Raw genomic sequence first — 20300 nt, forward strand, 5'->3', positions numbered from 1 at the left:
TTTTTTTTCCCCCCCATCTTCTTTTTCAATGTTAATATTTGCAAATTTAGTCAATATGAAGTAAGAGTGGATGAGCTCATTTAGAAGGCACTATTGTGAAGCGGAGAGTAGGACAGTGATTGACATGAGAGTGGGAGAAAAGTGAAATCACAACAGCAAAATATCCCAAATCAAGTCACCTCCAAGCCTTTAAACACTTCTGGGATCAATATGCTCAGTAACCTCACATCACTTATTAAAACAAAAGAATCCTAGAACCTGCCAGCAGAGGTCTTAGTGATTCTATGTTAGCCTGTTGAGTTTGTTCAGTGAGAAAAAAAAAAGTTGGGAGAAATTTCTGGAGAACTGTAAAATCTCCACTGTCATTATTCTAGGTTAGGAAATGAAATTTACTATTTTTCGAATCCTTAAATGCAAGTCAGAGAACATTTGGCCAGTCCACTATTTTTTTTAAAAAATAGTTTTTTGTTGTAGATGGACACCATACCTTTATTTTATTTTCATTTATTTTTATGTGGTGCTGAGGATTGAACACATACTAGGCGAGTACTCTACTGCTGAGCCACAACCCAAGCCCCCAGTCTACTATTTGCAAAGTGGAACTTAAAGAAAAATTAACAGCAATATAGGTCTCACACTTACAAAAAAGATAAGTACTGTCATTTGTATTACATGCCTTCAAATACAATGTAAAGAAACTCATATTTATAGATGCAATATTTATAATGTATGTCTTGGAATTGTTTCAGAGCAGTTAAGGGGGAGGGCTGGATGGGTTTATAGATGAAACAAGATTGACCATGTTAAAGTTATGCAAACTTGGGAAAATAGGATGACTACATGTTTTCAATGTCTTTCCTGTAATATCTCCTGCCAGGGCCACCCAAGGATTATTTAGTTATTAGGTTATGGGTCAGCAAACTTTGGCCCAGCAGTAAATATTTTAGGCTTTATGGGCCATTTGGACTCTATCACGACTACTCAACTCAGCTATCGTTACATAAAAGCAGCCGTAGACCAGCTGAACTAAGGATCTCTTCTAAGACAGTGTAAAGTCAAGTTTTAGGTCTTTACCAGTAGAATTGATTCCTTAAAATGTAGCCTTATCTCACTTCTCTGGTGGGTAAAAAAATGAAGAAAATCACACATATTAATGAACACTAGTGACCTATTGAGTCATAAACAGAGGACAACTTAGAAATTTGCTGGTTTCTTTCCTCAACAGTCCTCTCCATCTGGCTTTTAGCTGTACTGAAGATGGCTACATCATGGTTCTGAAGCTGTCTGCTTAATACTAATACAGCATCAGTAATATAATCCACCACCAATTCTAAATGGTTAATTTTTTTTTCTCTAATTTGCAAGGAGTAAGTTAACTCCTCGTTTGTCAAACTCTAGCCATGAGGCAAAGAAAAACAAACATGGAATTTGTCCTACTATGTGTAATGCCCTATGCAGGGCATTTGAGATCTGGATTCTTTTATCCCCTTCTGAAGTAAAAATGATTATCTTTTACAGACCAGAAGATAACCTTATTGTAATTAGAGAGCAAACTTTGTATAATTTCCATTCTTTTACATGTATTAACATTCATCTTATGGCTTAACATGATCGATCTTGAAGAATGTTCCATGTGCACCTGAGAAGATGTGTGTTCCACTTTTGTTGGATGGAACATTCTATAGATCTCTTTAGATTTTAGTTAGCTTATCATATTACAGTTTTCCTATTTCCTTGCTAATCTTCTGCCTACTTGTTCTATCCATGATTGAAAAGAGATATGAAAGTCTCCAACCGTCTTTGTTGCATTGTCTTTTTATCTCTTCTATCCTATAAGATTGTGCTTTATGTATTTTAGAGCTCAGTCTCTGTTGTTAGGTGCATGTGAGTTTATAATTGTTTTCCTCATTGATTGATCTCATTATCACTATAAAGTGTCCTTCTTTGCCTCCAGAAACAGTTTTTGTCTGAAGGCTACTCCACATATTTATACAGCCACTCCTGCTCTAATTTGGTTACTTTTTTCATAGTACAACTTTTCCCATGCTTTCATTCCCACCCTATTAATGTTTTTTATTCTAAAGTATGTCTTTTAGAGAGACCATAATTGAATCTTTTTTTAATTCATTTTGTCAATCTCTGCCTTTTGATTAGAATGTTTCATCCACATAACATTTAATGTAATTATGGATAAGACAGGACTTATTTGAAGCTATGGATGTAACTCACTGCACTGTCCCGTTTTGCTTTTTGTTTTGTTCTTTTATTCTTTCATTGCTGCCTATGTGTAAAATAATTTCTAATACATAATTTAGTTCCTAATTGTTTCTTTATTTTTGAGGCATTTTCTTAGCAGTTGCTTTGGCAAATACAATTAACATCTTATTTTAAAACAATCTAGTTTGGATTAATGGAAACAATTTCAATAGTATTAAAAAAAAACTTTGATCCAGTATATACTTCCATTCTCTTCCTTCTTATTTCATGTTATTATTTATCATGCAAATATAAGCCCCTCAACAGATGAATAATTATTATACAGTTGTCTTTTAAATATATATAAGAAGAAAAGAGTTACAAACAAAAATACATTTATATTTCTTTTTTATTTCCTGTGGCATTTGCCTTTACTGGAATTCTTTATTTCTTCACTTGGTGGAGTCAAGCGACTGTGTAGTGTTCTTTCAATTCAGGACCCATTTTAGTATTTCTTGTAAAACAGGTCTACTAGGGAGGGATAAATTCTCTCCATTTTTTATCTGGGAATGTCTTAGCTTCTCTTTCATTTTAAAAAAAGAGAGTTTTGCTGGACATAGAATTTCTGATGGACAGATATTTTTTTCAGTCAGCACTTTAGACATGTCATTCCTCTAACTTCCGGCCTCCATGATTCTGATGGGAAGCTAGTTGTTAATCTTATTGAGTCACTTGAATGTGATGAGTCACCGTTGTCTCTCATCCTACATAGAGTTCTCCGTACTTCTTGAATGTGTCATGTTTTTTTCATCAGATCTGTTTTTCAGGCATACATTCAGTTCTCTAGTAAGCAATTTACAACTCTGGCTTAGCTTTCACTTCCTTCTTTTCCAGAGCTCTACAATCAGACAGAGACGAAAGATTAAGACCTTCTTGAGACTTTCCTGGGAGCACACGCTGCCCTGCACATTTTCAAAGACTTCTAGATCCTCAATAATATCTTGGTACTTTTCAAAGCACCCTGTGGACATCTCATTCACGAGTTTTTCTTTTTCAGTCTTTTGGTCAGCCTCCTGGTTAGCCTCAACTGCTACCACTGACTATGATGTTAAACAATTGCTGATGACTATTTTCAACTAATTCCCTGCAGATAGAGTTGTGAACACAGAACAGGTCAAGACAAGCCCTGAGAATGAGGAGCTTTCAGACAGGTCAAATAGTGACAATTTTCCAGGCATAGGGCTTTTGGAAGAGGTTCTAATCCATTCTGCCCCTCCAGTAGCTACTAGTCTGCTGGTTCTCAGTTATCATGGCTCTGAGGCTGTTGGTGGTCAAGACTACCACAGATCTAGGGAAAAGGGTGTGGAAACTGTCAAGCAAAAAAGGTCAGAAAGCTCCCTGTTCTTACTGAGATTTAGCCATTTCTTGCTCTCCCCCTCCCACTGTGGTCCTGAGGACTGAACCCAGGGTACCCTACCACTAAGCTACATTGCCAGCCCTATTTTTTATTTTTGGAGAGTCTAAGTTGCTCAGGCTGGCCTCAAACTTGTAATCTTCCTGCCTTAGCCTTCCTGATAGCTGAGCCTACAGACAAGTACCATAGTACCCAGCTTCACTCTAGTCTTGCCACTTTATTTTTTTGGTATTGGGAATTGAACCCAGGGGCCTTAACCATAGAGCCACATCCTCAGCCTGTTTTATTTTTTTATTTTGAGACAGGGCCTCATTAAGTTGCTTAGGGCCTTGCTAAGTTGCTGAGGCTAGCTCTGAACTTGGGATCCTCCTACCTCAGCCTCTCCAGTCGCTGAGATTATAGGCATGCACCACCTCATCCAGTTAATCTTGACTCTTAACTTGCCTGAAGTTCTATGCCAGCAGCTCTTTACCACTTGCTATGAAGGTATATGTTGCTAATTGAGTATCAGACTCAATTCAGAGACCTTTGCCCAAGCAGAATGAATGGTGTTCAGCTCCAGGTGTAGTAACTGTAGTATATGGATTTTCTATGAATTTTCCAGTAAAAAGCAAGGAACAGGTAAGCCTTAGCTCTCTTTTTATGCCAACTAATAGTTAAAAAGGACAGATATCCAGGCTCTGGAGGCTGAACAAAATTATGTTCAAATCCTCTTGAACTACAAGTGTGCTTAAAACATATCCTACATTCTTGAGCACTGGCCTGTAATAAAATCAATGGTACAAAGTAAATCTTTTACCAGGGTACCCAGCTGCACTGTTTATTACAAAACCTGAAGTGTCGGGATGGAGAGCCATTTGCTACAGTGGTATCAATATACAGCTCTTGACATCTCTCTTTATGGGCTCAGTTGACCTGAAATAAGTTGACCATTTCACATACTAACAGGGCCTTTTTTTTTTTTCTTTCATCTGCTTGACCTTTGCCTCTGGACTCAGCTATAAGAAGAGTGATAAGATGACATTCCAAGTCCAAAGGAGCCTAAATCCAACAGCCTGATAGCTAAGAGTGTTTAAATAGTTAGCAACTCTCACTTCCTAAAGTGGTCCTAGACCCAGGCTGCCTGTTAAAATCACCTGGGAGTTTAAAAAAAAATTCTGTCAACTAGCTCAGACCTCAGACCAGTTAAACCAGAATTCTTCAGAGAGGAACCCTACCAGCAGAACTCTTTTAATGTTCTCCAGATGATTCAAACGTGAGACCCACTGTGTAAATATATTAAGGATCCACTACTGAACCAATGTTGGAAGACTTAACGAACAAAATATCAAAGACATCTAGTTTGCCAGGAGGCTGATGTGGGAGGATGGCAAATTCAAGGGCAGTCGTGGCCACTTAGTGAGACCCTGTCTTTAACTAAAAAATTGTAAAGGGCTGGGGATGTTGCTCCCCACCCCCTGGGTTCAATCCCTAGGACTAAAACAAACAAACAAACCTACTTCTGTTAATTTTGAATTTCAGATAATTTACTTGTTCAGTACTACATGTTCCATACAATATTTGGGCATGTCTATATTAAAAAGTTATTTGCTGTTTATCTGAAATTCAAATTTAAATGGGTGTCCTGCATTTATCTAGAAACCCTACATAGAATAAAACCAAAAATCAAACAAGAGGTGTAGAAGTAAAACACTTTTATCAGAAAATTGTCATTAAGTAAAAGTTTTTGTCTCAAAAAACAGGATCATCTGGACCATAACAAAAAGAAAAGTTGTACCAGGCCAATTTGAGGGAAACAGATTCTGAGACATGGAGGAGGAAGGAGGGCCACAGAAAAGGTCCGGGAAGGCTTCCTTCATGCCTGTATTGGCTAGCTAGGGTCACCGTAACAATAAATCAAAGACTGGGCATCCTTAATAACAGGAATTTATTTCTCACAGTTCTGAAGCCTAGAAGTCCAAGATCATAATGCCAGCAGGTTTGGTTTCTCCTGAAGCTTCTCTGCAAGGGACTGCCTCCTTCTCAGTCTTTTCTCTGTGTACCACACATCTTAGTATACCTTGTATATCTTCGTGTATCCAAATTTTCTTTCTTATGAGGCAGGAGGATGGCAAGTTCAAGGGCATCATTAGGGTCCACCTATGTGATCTTATTTAACCTTAAACCTCTTTGGGGGCTCTGTGTCTGAACACAGTCACATTCTGTGATACTAGGGATTACAGCTTCAACATATCAATTTTGGTGGACACAAATCAGCCCATAATACTGAACTGGATAGAGTGCAGTGCCCCTCAACTAGATGGGAGTCCTGGGGGACTGTGGGTGGTCAAGTTGGTAGGAAAACCAAGTGTCATTGCTCTGATGTCCTCTTCCCAGTGCACCAGGTTCAGCTCCCCATCCCCCAGGCTGTGCCATCAAGTGGCTGCTCCCCTGAGCTACTAAGGAGAAGGAAAGGGGTATTTCTGAACAAAGTGACAGAAATGTAGGAGGGTAGAAAAGGAATCCACTCTTTTCTGGGAAGAAGAGGAAGGGAAAGAGCAACTCACACAAAAAGGAAAATGATAGAAGAAGGGATGGAGAACATGTTAAATGGGAGGGACCCTGTGCAGAAGACAGAATAAGAAAATGTCATCCACTCATCCAAGAGGCCAGGGGAACCAGGCAAGCTACCAGAGTGAAATCAGTTTCTATGGCAGTGGGAACAACGTTAGAAACCCCTCCTTGGCTCTACAGCAGCAAGACTTCTGCAGGTTTCCTTTGTTCCTTTTAGGAAAAAACAAAACAAAACAACAAAAATAATGTCTCAAGTGTTATGAGGCTCTGCATAGAGTTGGAGAGGAGACAGTTGGGTCTTTTATTAGATTCTGGGGCTTGGTCAGCTTTCAAGAACGCAGTTCACTGTCTCCTAGCAGCTGACCTGGGTTTTACTGCTGGCAGGCATGAATATGCATGGTTAGGGGACCCAGATGTGCCGGGGCTGCAGGAGCATTTTCAGGACATGCAGTCTCACACGCACACACGAGGGCCTGCTCGGGTTTGAGACGGTGCCAATGGAAAGAACAGCCCGGAGCTGTTCCTCCCGGGAGTCGTTACTGCTGAGTCCAACCCCACCGCCTTCCCCGGGCTCGGCCAGGCAGCGGAGACCCCAGAGGGCGTTCAGAGCCTTCTTCCAGCCATCCGAGCTGCAGGTGGAAATGGGTCTATTACCGGAGAAGGATTAGACCTCTACCTAGGGTTTTAGATGGGGGTGAAGCACTTCAGTAACCGTTGCGTGTTATTGTGAATTTACAAAGAGTGCCTGGGCCGGGGGCAGGGGAGAATGGAGCCAGGAACTAGCTAAATACTGAAAGGAAAAATTCAGCCACGGAGCCATCGAACTTTTCCAGGGTGGTGGAAAAGCAGCCGCCCCTTGCCGTCTGCAGAGCCGGGCGCCCAGGCTTCCCGCGCCTTTGTCCCCGCACTTTGCCACTCTCCTGTCCGCACTGGGGCCGCGGTCACTCCCCCCACCGCGCAATCGGCCGCCAGCTTCTTGCTGCCAGTCCTACGTGAGCGAAAGCCTCCTTAATAAGACTGTAAATAAAAGTCAGGCTGAGAAATGAGTTTTCCATGCCAGCAATCACCGACCTAACCTCGGTTGTAAATAGTCTCGAGGAGCAGCGCAGATGGAGTCCCCGCACCTGGGGAATCGAGGCCATCTCTGAGCAGCGCGTGTCAGCAGCTGGGTGCAGCTCAAACGTGGACCCTGGAGGTTGCGCGAGTCCACCTCCCGCATTCTGCAAGAACAAATGCCCGGCGCCTCGCCCTTCCACCCTCCCGCACCCCAAGGACCCCCACAAGTCAGGAACACCCCCGAGGCCCCAGTGCAGCCCCCCGGGAATCATCTTAGTCTGTAGCGTCCTCGGAGGTACGGACCGCCAGGCCCCCTAATTTATGGTCATGGGTGTAATAGCTTTAACGTGATTTATCTGACCGCAGAGAAGATGGCAAAAACCTCCAGAAGAATGATTGGCCATCCAGGCTTTGTGCATTTCTGATTGGCCTTATTAATTTAGGGCAGTGCCGGGGAACAGCCTCTTGGCAGAGACGGGAAATCGGCTTGGTAACAGCCTTTATGTAGTCACTTTGTGGCTAGCAGAAGTCTAGCTTTTGCCAAAATCGAAGAAATAATGTATTGCTTTCAAAAAAAAAAAAAAAAAAAAAGGGCGAGGGGGGCAGTTTGACAGAATTCTGTGCAGCATGCTGATTAAAGCCCATTTCGCCTGAAAGAAAGTGAAGATTGTTTGGTTTGATTTAGGCTCATTCCTTTTTTTTTTTTCCCCCTCTTCATGTTTGTACAGACCAAAGACATCTGTGCTTTCAGGGTGGGAGGAAGGGTGTTTTCTTGTTTTTATTTTCGATGGTTTGGGTGGGTGGGGGAATGCAACACTTATGGGAAAGAGTGTGGGGAGCCTAAGTATTCGGATGTGCTTTTAAAAATATTGAACTTCATAATCTTTATGTGGAAAAAAAATGTTCCTTTGCCTTTTGAGTTCTCATCAGACATCATAACTAGCATTTATGGGATCTATAAATTATTGGATAAACACACCAATACACCACACTTCACTAGGTCATTACTCTGTGTTACTGCAGTAACTGTCATTTAAATGTCACCATTGAGTGATGCAACTTAGTCCCATGAATAAAGGACTAAACAAGAATATTGGGGAGTTATAATATTTAATAGAACATTTTTTCATATGAATGGATTACAAATTTGGCAGGGTTGCATGTGTGATTTCAATGTACCCCCAATCATTTGTTATATTTATCTGTGTGTGTAGGACTGAAATGTAGACACAGAGCACCAGGCAACCTCCAAATATAATCCTTAACACTGTGTTCCTCAGGGGCACCAGAACAAAGACAGCGAGAGAACTTGATTGCTTTGGGGGAGGGGGGCAGGTTGGTGTCACACATGCGGTGGCACAATCATTTCTTTTATTTATAGCTCAAACCAGAAAAATAGACTGGGAGCAGCTGAGTGCCAATTTATTTTGCTGCCTGAACCGATGAGTGGTCGCCTTAAATGTCATTGAGTTGGAAGGTTGTGCATTTCATTCACTGCCAGGTTACAGGAAGCATTGAAGCAGGTCTAGAAGGTGATCAGTGATTGTCCTGCCACCTATCAAGGTGGGCAAGTGCAATCCTGCCAGGTGGAATTGCCTCAGTGGGGAACAAGGGCCGCCTGTCATCACTGACTCCTCTCATCAAATGCTGTTTGAGTAGAAATGAAGGTGGCCCATTTAGTCCTATTACAAGAACAAAATGGAACAGAAGGTAAAGGTAACCCCCAGAAAAAACAAAAATGAATTTGGAGGTCAGGGGCAGGAACTTGTTTGGGCCACAAGTCATAGCATGTACACAGGACACAAAGGTCTTGTGCCCAGCTGCCTAAAGGTGTAACACATGAGACAGGTAAATAATAGAAAGACGAGCGCTGTGGAAAACATTTAAGAACAAAGCATTTTAAGCATTTTAAGGACAAAGCATTTAAGAATCTATAAGGGACTGGGTACAGTGTAATACCAGCTGACTCAAGAGGCTGAGGCAGGAGAGTCACAAGTTCAGGGTCAGCCCATCAAAACAAAGTTTATTTCAAAAAGAGCTGGAGCTCAGTGGTAAAGGGGCCCTGGGTTCAATCCCCTCCACATACACACACACAAACACATGTCAGTGGGGAAGGTTTTCCCTACATGTTGACCACTGCACTGGATCATGGAGGATGAGAAGTTGATTAAGGAAAAAGGGCATAAGTCTCACTAGCCATGGTGGAGCACAAGCATGAAGGAGAAAAGACAAAGAGGACATGGTCCAAGCTTCCCGATCCTGTGTGTAATGCTGAAGATCCTAAAGGTATGATTGCAACCTGTTCTCACCTCTAAACTTCACTCCCTAGTAAAGAGGAGTCAGGTTTCTTCTCTAATTTCCTAAAGAAAATAATGGAAACCTGTATGTTTTTCTTGAAGTACATCTAACCATAATGATCACAGGGCAAGCCAAAATTATAAAAGAACTAAACTCTGAAATCCTAGAATAATTGCTTATAGCTTAAAATAATCCTGCTCCACTAATATGACATGTGACACAGAAACAAATCCCAGTTCCAACTTGAACTCTGGTGGTATTTTTCTCTAAGGACAGACAAGCTGGCAGATAAGTGGCAGCACTCCCTACATCTAGCACAATGGTGGGTTCTGCCCTTCACCTTTTCCTGCTGGGCCACTCTCTGGACCCTGCAGGAAACTCATCTGTCATCACAACAGAAATCAGCTCAGTTCCTTTGCATTCATTTCTCACTGGGTAGCTCCTTCACTGGCCACACAGTGGATGCTTCTCTTTCTTCCTCTCTTCTTTAGCCTCTTCATCTCCTCCCTCTGAACAACTCATTGTCCAGTATCAGAATTATAAAAGCACAATGGATAGCTGTCCTCAAAGAAAAACAAAAACACCTCTTTTACTTCATTCAACCTCACAGGCTGTGTGTCTCTGTAGCAGTTCTAGTATGCTCTATAAAGATGGAGCGCTGCTAATTTTGTCTTGGAGACCACACATTTCCTTAGTCATGGATTCTAGGACATCACAAACGGCATTTTCAAAACATCTATTTCACACACTGCCCATTTCCTATCTTACCTGAAAGCACAGCACTTCCCTTTGGGCTGCATTATTCAATACCTCTCTGTGTGCTTTGGATTTGAGCCTTTGGAGAGTTTTTCTTGGAGGAATTACCGAGCCTGCATATCAAGGACAGAAGGCTGGATAGCCCAGGGGCTTGCCAGGGGCCCAAGCTGAGCTTGTGAACCACAGTTCCCGAGGACTCTGACAGCCTCTGGGTTTTTATTTATTCATTTTGCAAACGTTACAGAAGCCCTTTCATATATTGCAGGGAATGTGGAGATGAATAAGAAGCCCAAAGTTTAGGGATGCAAACACCTAAATATGTAATGCTCATGTGAGATAGTACAATGGAGGTGAAAAGAGCTCTGAGAAAATCAGAGAGTGCTGAAGAATCTTCTAGAACCAGGGAATGTTTCCCACGCATGCTGCCCACAGCACTGGGTCATGAAGGGTGAGGAACAGGTTAAGGGGGAGAGGGATGGAAAGTTATGCTAGCCACAGGCAAACAGTAAAGCTTACCAGAGAGAAGAAAAGGGATAGGTGGAGGGAAAAGGCCTGAAAGAATACGAGGTTGACTGAAAAGAGAGCGTGAACAAAAGGGAAAGATGAACGCAACAGAGTGGAAAGGGAAATGAGTGCTTTTCTCTGGTAGTGAGCTGCACCCATGCTGTGGAGAGCCAGGTTCACTCCCAGGGCAAACACCATCATGACATACACCAGATCCATCTCACCCAATGACGCACAATGGGCTGCTAGAGGCATCCTGAGGTTGAGGGGCAGGGAAGGAGGAAGAAGAGGAGGAGGAGAGAATCTGTCTTTCCTTGCGATGTGACTGCCTTCCCTCACGGCCTCAGAACTAAACAATTCTCCAGATAAAAATGGATATAGAAAGCCTTTTGTGGGAGGGAGCTTTGCTGTGGCTCCCGATAATCCCACCTCCTTGTACTGACTCCCTTGTGTCAACCCCTTTCCTTTGAGCGTGGACATAGTGACTCGATCTAAAAAACAGAATACAAGAGTCATGATGGATATCACTTCTGAGAGTAGGCAATTACAACCCTTCAACTTCCATCTTGCCAGCACTCTCTTGCTGGCACTTACTCTTGTCCTTCTCCTTGCTTGCTCTGATACCATTAGCTCCACATTGTGAGATGCTCTATGGAGAGGCCCACATGGCAAAGGATAGACCAACAGCTCAAGAGAAACTGAATCCTGCCAAGAGCCCTGTGAATGAGGTGACCGCAGCATTGGGAGAGACCCAGAGCCTGCCTTCCTGTGCTACTCTGCTCTTCCTCAGAAACCACAACACGCCTATAGGTAATTAATTTGCTTTTCTTGCTTTCGTTTTTCTTGAGCTATATTCCTTATTTTTTGTGTGTGTGTCCACCACGCAGTTCATTATTCCAAAAGTCCACTCATCAGTCACTGTTATGTGAGGGAATCATTGTTTGCAATGTTACATACACTACAGCACTGTCAATGGCGGCCACTCCCTTGACACTTCATGTGGAAGGCAGCCCCACTGCCTTCCATTATTAAAGGTGGCAGATTCCTTCTTTAAACTTTAGCTCTGTTTTTCCACCTCCAGACTGAACCTCTTTATCTTAGGCATGGGAAAGCCTGAGAGTACAACCCTTGTACAAAAGAGTACACTGAGGTCCAGAAAGGGGAAATAATGTGTCCGATTTCACTCCATGAATCAGTTAGAAGATGGAACCATAAGGCCTGAATCTTCCTGGTCCAGGACAAGGGTTATCCCAAATCACGTACTCATATCCTATGCAGGTAGAAAGCACTGGAAATTGAGCAACAGCTCCATGTATCTGATCGGAACTCCCAGGCTAGCTCACCCTAGACAGCAGAGATTGTTTTTCTTTGAGATTAGATAAATCACTGGGGCAATCTTTGAGATTAGACAATCACACAGATTGAAGAATCACTGGCTTCCTTTACCCACCTGTGGATATTTACTATCTTGTGGACCAGTAAACTGCAACTGAGAAACATGGGTGGTTTGTAAGAAACATGCCCTGAATTCTCGAAAGGAATCTTTTTCTTTTATGAAATTGTCCAGTCATGCAAAGGGGCCTTCATCACTTTGTCTTCATCACTCACAACTATTTTATGCTTCCTCTTTAGTTCCCCTTTAATTCACCAGATTCATAATTAGGGTATAGCACTTCCCATGTAGTAAATTGAACTTCACTAGTTGATATCTCTTATGAATATGGCTTGATTTTTCAGGAATACTTGTTAAATTCAATTAAAACTTGTTTCGTTGGCTTACATTCCCCTGGTTCAGTTCTTACCTCTATTAGTGAAGTTATTGAATGTCTTAATTTTAATAGTGGGTAGGGGTTTTGTCTTTTTTCAGCTACGTCACTATAAAATCACCTGGGTCTTAAAAATTACTTTAAGGCTGAGAAGTAACTCACTGGTAGACTGTGTCTACAAAGCCCTGAGTTCCACCCCCAGCTCTTGGAAAAAAAGAAAAAAGAAAAGGAGGGAGGGAGGGAGGGGGAGGGAGGGGGAGAGAGAGAGAGAGAGAGAGAGAGAGAGAGAGAGAGAGAGAGAGAGAGAGAAAGTAAAAATTGCTGTGAAGGTAACCACTGCTGCAGAAGTCTACACAGACAATCTGGCACCTGACTTATGACTGTTATATAAGCCATTGCTCATGAACCTGTGAAACCTAAGGCCTGCCAAATCACAATAATATGGAGTTCAGGACAGGAAGGGAAAGGAAGAAAAAAATTAAATATAAAAGCAACCTACCCTGTGTTTATCTCATTCTACCTTGTGAGTGAAGAACCAGACTTTGACTTTCATCATTTTGCTTCTACAGTTTTTAAGAATGGGGATCACAGAAATATCACTTGACTCTCCTATCCCTGGAAGGTTAGCAGAGTTCGAATTATATTGCAAATAAGGAAAGAGAGGCTGAGAGAAGTAGAAAATACAACTAGTAAGTATCAGAATGAAAAATGTCTAAGCCTTCTGGCTGTAAAACCAAGGACTCTTTCTACTATGAGAGTGCTCCTCATACTTTAATACTTTAGGATAAGCTTGGCCCCTTCTCCTCTGCTCTCACCCTTCTGCTTTTTGCCATGGGATGACACAGCAAGAATCCCCTCACCAGATATAGGGCCCTTGACCTTGGATTTCCCAGCCTTCAGAATGGCCAGTCTCTCTGTTCTTTACAAATTGCCTAGTCTCAGGTATTTTGTCATAGCTGAACAAAATGGACTAAGACAGCAGGGATGCTGATGCTGCTGATTCTGGACCACCCTTGAAGAATCACTGCACTACAATACGTTGGCTTTATGTGGAAGGATCCCAAAGGCTGCCAAACTTTCCCTAGTCGTGATTTGAAAGAATGTTCTAAAAGATACTATGAAGAAAAGTCAAAGCTAAAATACTGGCAGAGAGCAAAACTGACCAAGAATATATTTAATTCTATTCAACAGCTTATTCGTTACATTTTGTCCAGTAGTAGGAGTTGTTGAAGGAATTACAAAAGACGTATTTCGATGGTTTGGTATCTTCAAAGATTATATTGTTTGGTCATACTGTCAACTAGAAAATAGTTTACAGTTGGACAACCAAGTGTGTGGTATCAATGTGTTCTATACGCTTTAGAGAAGAAAGAAATCAGTGTTAACTAAACTAGCAAGATAAGGCTTCACAGAAAATCTAGGTTTGCGACTTTGAAGAATGGTATTGTGGATATCTATAACAAACCACCCTACAACTTACTGGCTAAACAATATATTAGTCAGTGGTTCTGTGGGATGGCTGTTCATGGAATGTCCCACTTGGGGTCTGTCACATAGTTATAATTAGATAGCATCTGGGACCGGAGTTACCTCAAGTTACTGGGCTGATTGTCCAAGATGGGGTTCTTCACTTTCATGTCTGCTGCTTCAGACTCCTCCACATGGCTTCTCTCCAGAGGAATTCCCAGGACTTAAGGGCAGTGCAGGGTTCTGAGAAATGTGCCACAGAAACTATACTTCTAAAGAAAAATTGAATTGAAACTATCAGTTCTAAAGAGCAAATGAAAAATCTAGACTTGGCAATGTGACTTCTGCCATATTTTGTTGGTGAAATTAGTCACTGACCAGTCCAGATTCAAGGGGGCAAATTAATAGACTCCATCTCTCTCAATGACAGAGTGGCTTGTTTATATAGAAGAGAAGAAATTGATGGAAGCTGTCTTTGGAGACAAGCTGCCACTGGTGGGCAGGCAGAGGAAACAACCCACAGTAGGAAGATTCAAGAACCAGATGAGAACAAAGAAGAGATCTGAAGGCTTGTACACATGAAAAGTCAGAGGAGTTGAAAACTGAAACAGAGAGTCTGATCTGAAAAACACTGGGGAATCAGTATAAGTTCTTAGGGAGCAGAGTGGCTTTCACTCCCTCAGTGCTCCCAGCACAAGAGCTAAGTGGTCTACAGACAAACACACAAAGACTGGCCAGGGCCAGACACCATGGATCAGAGTTTAGTGGGAGATGCAAATAAGTAAACAGGCAACCACACTACAGGGTCACTGCTGTTGGCAAACAGAAAGGTGTAGGAAGTTATAAGAACACCTAACTCTGATAAGGAGGCAGGAGTGAGAAGGTGGTGCCCGTGTTGCTTTGTTGTCCTCTAGCAAAAGCTCATGGATGATATTGGTAGAGGGAAAGCCAAGGAGGCCGATCAGAGGGCTGTAGCAATGCTGGTGTATGTTTAGAATTAAACATTTGAAATCCCCTCCTCTGTGAAAATGTTTCTCTGACAGTATGCCCAGAGCATTATGACCTGTTAAAGTTGTAGGATGGTCCCTTTTAAAAATTTGGTTCCATGTAATACAAAGTCATCTTCTGATAAAACATGGAAAATAACAACACAAGTTGAAACAATATAAAGGCATCATTTGGCACGTCTAGGAGAGCATGTCAAAGGAGCAGAGAAAACAGAAACAATAGAGTGTTCTTTCCTTGTGCTCCAGAAACACCTGCCTGGATCCAAAGAAAAATGTTACCATTCCTTTTGGAGTCCCAGACTTACAGGCTAGCCTTGTGAGGAATTTTTTGTTATTTTTGTCTAAATTAGGTGAGCCCATGTCTTCAGGGCCACAACTCCAATACACTGCTTATCTACTATGCCAAACAATAGCAACTTCTTATAGTGATACCCAGAGATTGTTCTCCACCAGAACAATCCACTGGATGCGCCGCTCGAGGCCCACCACACTACCTCTAACTGGTACTTCACCAGATATACAGTGAGGCTCAGTAAATATCTATCTTAAAATGTGTATCAAATTTTGAACAGATCACAGATGGTAATGGGACTGGCTGCGCTCAGAGTCCTTAACTTTGCATTCAAAACTCTGTCAAGAGCTGTTACTTCGCATTAACTATTTAGAGAAATAGAGGAACTTCCACTGTCCTACCAGGCGCACAGGAACAATATTGAAACTCTGCAATGGTGTCAAGAACATTGTAATAACTTCTTTAAGGAAAATGGTGACAGCTAAGTCAACCAGATGAGGTAGCATCTTCTATGTATCACCATACCCATGACTTTCTGCCCTTACTGTTTTCAAGCCTCCTCTTTTTCTGCAGACTCCTCTTGTTCTTCACTAGCTTTCATTCAAGATTCTCCCACAGGGCCATGTTGGTGTGGTAAATAAGGGAGAAAGCAGTAGGAATGCCCATTTTTTTTCTTTTCCACGATAGCAGCGTGGACCATTGCTAGCTCCTATCAGGACAGAGAGGGAAGAATGGAGAGAAATTAGGAAAATGTAAGAAGAGGAAAATGAAGAAGGAATCACAGCAGGGGGAAAAAAAGGAAAAGAAAGAAAGCGCAATGGAAGCAACATGAAGACACAGAGACTGAGGCAGTGAGGGAAAGACCCCTCATGGTCAAAGGCAGCAGATGCTCTATTAATACAGGAACTGAAGAAAGACCACTGTAGTCCGAAGCTGGCCAGCCATGCCCTTCACTGTTGCTTTCTTCTGCTTTGCTTTTGCCTTGCCATTTCACTGTTTGTAACACCTGTCTTAGAGAGGGGAGAGATGAAATTTGGATTCATCAGTTTTAAATATTTAATATTTCATACTTAAATGCTATACTCATTTTTCTTTTTTGCTGCTGTGGCAACAAATTATGAGAAATATAATGGCTTAAAAAAACATAAACTATATTATCTTTTAGTTCTGGAGGTCAGATGTCCAAAATGCCTCAGTGGGCTAGCATCAAGGAAGTTCTAAGGTGCACTATGTTTCCTAGCTTTTCCAGTTTCTACTGGCTGCTTGCAACCCTTGGCCTACTGCTTCCTTCCTTCATCTTCACAGCCAGCAATGGCAGGTGGAGTCCCTACAAAGCATCATGCTCCTTGCTTCTGTAGTCACACCTCTCTCTCTCTCTCTCTCTCTCTCTCTCTCTCTCTCTCTCTCTCTCTCTCTCCAGCCATCCTTATATGATTATATTGGGCCCATCTGGATCATCCAGAATGATCTCCCTAGTTTAAGGTCAGCTAATTAGCAACCTTTTAAATCCATCTGCTGTCTTAATTGCCCTTTACCTTGTAAATCTAACATATTCATAGATTTTGGAAATTAGGATTCAGACCTCATTGGACATCATTATTCTATTGGCCACAAGCACTATGTAACCTTGTTGAAACTACTAACTCCACTTTTTCACTTGGTATTCTCACCTCATCCTACTGGGATTTGAACCCAGGGGTATTCTACTACTAATCTACATACCCAGCCCTTTTAATTTTGTGGGGTTTTAATGTTCATTTTTGAGACAGGGTCTCATTAGCTTGCCCACCCTGGTCTCAGACTTGTGATCCTCCAGTTTTAGCCTCCTGAGTCACTGGATTACAGGCGTGTACCACTGCACCTGGTTTTTTCCCTTAGCATTCTTGAAACCAAGAACTCTGTCAGTTATTTGTTTGTTTTCCCACTTACGGGTTTGCTGCAAACAGAAGTAATAATCCTAACCATCTGTCATTTAAACAAGGGGACATTTATTACTTTTGACTAAAAAGGCACTTGTCATAACAATATGCCAGCAAAGACAGAGTCCCTCCCACAGATGACAGCAAACTAGCAGCATGCCACCTGGCCCCGCCTCTTGTCACCAGTGCTGCACAGTGCCCAGTGCCTTTGCAGCCTTGCCCTGCAGGGCAGTGAAGAGGATCCAGTACTCTAATGATGGAGCAATATACAAATCCAAAATCCCAGGGGACTTCAACCATTTGTTTGGGTCAGTTTTACAGTTTCTGCAGAACTAGAAGGCTGTCATGCAAAATGACGCCTGGCCGTTTATTTTTTAATCCAAGCAATGTTATACAATTGCTGCTGCAATTGCTAGCAAGCAAGGAAGGGTACTCAAGTCTTATGCTGGCCAGAGTTCAATCAATAAGAAACAACTCAGATTGGCTATTGTTTTTTATAAAGCTGACATCAAAGTTGGGCAAGGGAAGGAGAATATTCTTTGATAATTTTTGAATAATACTTTTCTGCTTTTTATCATTTACTGAGCTGTTTCCTAAATATTCCTTTACACTGGCAACCAGGGCCATTTCCCTGATTACAAAAGCCCACTCTTAAGATACCCAGATACTAGGTTTTATTCACTCTTAAAATAGTAGACTGGATATGTAATTTCAGACAGTTAGAATGGTAAACACTGTGTGTATGAGTGTAAGAGAGAGAGATTAACATTGAGAATATATGGACATATTACACATTCGAAAAATACCTTTTATACTATCTTAAGTAGCTAACATTTATGAAACACCTCCCCACATGAGCACTTTCCTGGGTACCTTCGGTGTATTATCTAGGGTACTGAGAACAAACTCATGGCAGGTATCACAGACAAGAAAATTAAGGATAAATTCAACTCATGGCACATAACTATTAAATGGCACAGAGAGGAAATAACCCCTAGCTACATGATTCTGAAGTCCTTGCCTCCTCTTGCAGTGAATAACTCACTGAAGAATCATCTAATGCATATAACTTAAGTGGTGAAAATGGAAATATGTAGGAGTTCATCATTGATGGCCTGAAGATACTGGGTTTTATCTACATCTTCTCAACTCCTTAAACAGCATTTGCACCCCCAACTTCATGATTCGTGACTCATCTGGAATCCCACATCAAGTTAGCAAGACATAATTGACTCTGCCCCTTGTTTCTGGTACCACATGCTTTCTCCTTAAAGATAACCACATATTACTTAGTAAGAAAAACAGAAACTAGGCAAACAAAAAGAGGAAAGAAAAGAGACTGAGCAAGGAAGGAAGGAAGGAAGGAAAGAAAGATTGATAAGAGAAGCTCCAATCTGTAACATACTGGGAGGGGGCATGTACTGTTGGACAAGAAAGAAAGGAAGAAAGAAGGAAAGAGAGAGAAAGGAAGGAAGGAAGGTTGGTAGGTTGGTTGGTTGGTTGATTGATCAGAGAGAGAAGCTCCATTCTGTAAAATGCTGAGGAAAACCACATGTACTATTTGCCGCTGAAAAACAAGAGAACATTGCTTGGCAAAACCTAGAAACTATGATTTTCCATTATTTACTTGGCCTCTAGATTACATCCTCAAAAGAAATGCATCTTGGAATTCAAATTCAATATTCAATCAAACCAAACAACTACAAATGTTACTTACAAACAAAGCTAAAACCAACAATAGGGAAAATTCTTTTTGTGAATTAAATTAACTTAGTAATAAATTCATTCTTAAAGTTAGATGATTTCTTTTTTTAAATTAAGGCTCTGCAAGCCTTTGGTTTATGGAAAGATGCTATTATTGATAGAATTTCCTGAGAATTCTGTATAATTTCTAAATCTAAGAATGCATATCATTGTAGTAAGAGACAGGGCCTAATATCATACAAAATTTTCCTCTGAGGTATGGCAAAATCAGCATTTCCCAGGCCAGCACAGGGCACAGTGCCAAACTCTTGTTGGAACTAGTTCTGTAGAAAAAGGAGTTTAATTTTATAGTAGCCAGTACACTGGTCACATAGTGATAATAAAAAATAGTTAAATAATGTGTATTTATATGCATATATTTATTCACTCACATAATTACATGAGCAAAATTATTTTCCAAGATGAAACAATTCAAGTAAGACTGCTCTCCTTTGTTCCAACTCCTTTTCTTTCAAAAATGCTCTTTCTTCTAGGTTTCTCCTCTAATGTTTCTATTGACATTTGGATTAGATTGGAAACTTGTACACCAATGATGGAAGAGACAAGATACATTTGACTTAGACCCCAAATCTTCTTAGATGGCCAAAAAAAAAAAAAAAAAAGAGGAACCAGATTTCTGCATGGCACTGTATCCCTAAAAAATCTCCATTAATAGAGGGCTGGGGTTGTGGCTCAGCGATAGAGTGCTCATCTAGCTTGTGCGAGGCCCTGGGTTCGATTCTCAGCACCACATAAAAATAAATAAATAAAGGTATTGCGTTCAACTACAACTAAAAAAATAAATATAAAAAAAATACACTAGAAAAGCGTATCGAATGCCATGGCTTGAGTATGAACTTCAGGGGCTTTACCCAAAGAAGACTCAGCTAACCTATAGAAGTGCCTGTTTCATGGAGCAAACACCAAGAGTTCCTATTGCATATATCCACGTAAAATTTTTGTGTTAATATTCTAGCATTATTCCCATTAGCTATCTAGTCCTTCTTCAAGGTTTTGAAAAAATAAAGTAAGTAAATTCAAAATTGGATGGATGATAGTAAAAGATCAGAAAGTGCAGCATATGGAGAGGGCTGGAGGTGAAGGGGATTGTAGGGGCTCATCCTGGTGAATTAAAAGTCAGCAGGAGGTGCTGGATATCTTGAGGAAAGAAAGATCACTGACAGGGAAAAAGAATGATAAAGGAAACTAATATTTACAAAAGAATATGTTCCAGGGAAGACCTGTGCTAGACACTCGGCCTATATGGACATATGAGATTGAGAAGAAGGAGAATTTTTGTGTTTGTTTACAGTCATTCCAGCTATTTGA

Source organism: Urocitellus parryii, chromosome 5, assembly GCF_045843805.1.
Source record: "Urocitellus parryii isolate mUroPar1 chromosome 5, mUroPar1.hap1, whole genome shotgun sequence".
Classification (NCBI taxonomy): domain Eukaryota; kingdom Metazoa; phylum Chordata; class Mammalia; order Rodentia; family Sciuridae; genus Urocitellus; species Urocitellus parryii.